Source organism: Syngnathus leptorhynchus, unplaced genomic scaffold (genome assembly GCF_054491065.1).
Source record: "Syngnathus leptorhynchus isolate UIUO unplaced genomic scaffold, UIUO_Slep HiC_scaffold_83, whole genome shotgun sequence".
In the NCBI taxonomy this organism is placed as follows: domain Eukaryota; kingdom Metazoa; phylum Chordata; class Actinopteri; order Syngnathiformes; family Syngnathidae; genus Syngnathus; species Syngnathus leptorhynchus.
In genome coordinates this window covers 249,498-250,000 of record NW_028232050.1, presented here as the reverse complement: position 1 = coordinate 250,000, position 503 = coordinate 249,498, and positions in this window count along the sequence as shown.

Sequence of the window (503 nt, the reverse complement as noted above, 5' to 3'; positions counted from 1 at the left end):
AGAGCTCCATAGCTCCATAGCACCAGAGCTCCATAGCACCAGAGCTCCATAGCTCCATAGCACCAGAGCTCCATAGCTCCATAGCACCAGAGCTCCATAGCTCCATAGCACCAGAGCTCCATAGCTCCATAGCACCAGAGCTCCATAGCTCCATAGCACCAGAGCTCCATAGCTCCATAGCTCCAGGGCTCCATAGCTCCATAGCTCCAGGGCTCCATAGCTCCAGGGCTCCAGGGCTCCATAGCTCCAGGGCTCCATAGCTCCAGGGCTCCAGGGCTCCATAGCTCCATACCTCCAGAGCTCCATACCTCCAGAGCTCCAGAGCTCCATAGCACCAGAGCTCCATGGCTTCAGAGCTCCATAGCACCATAGCTCCATACCTCCAGAGCTCCAGGGCTCCATAGCTCCATAGCTCCATAGCTCCATAGCTCCATACCTCCAGAGCTCCATAGCACCAGAGCTCCATGGCTCCATAGCTCCAGCCTGGGTGGCTGGTGGCTCCA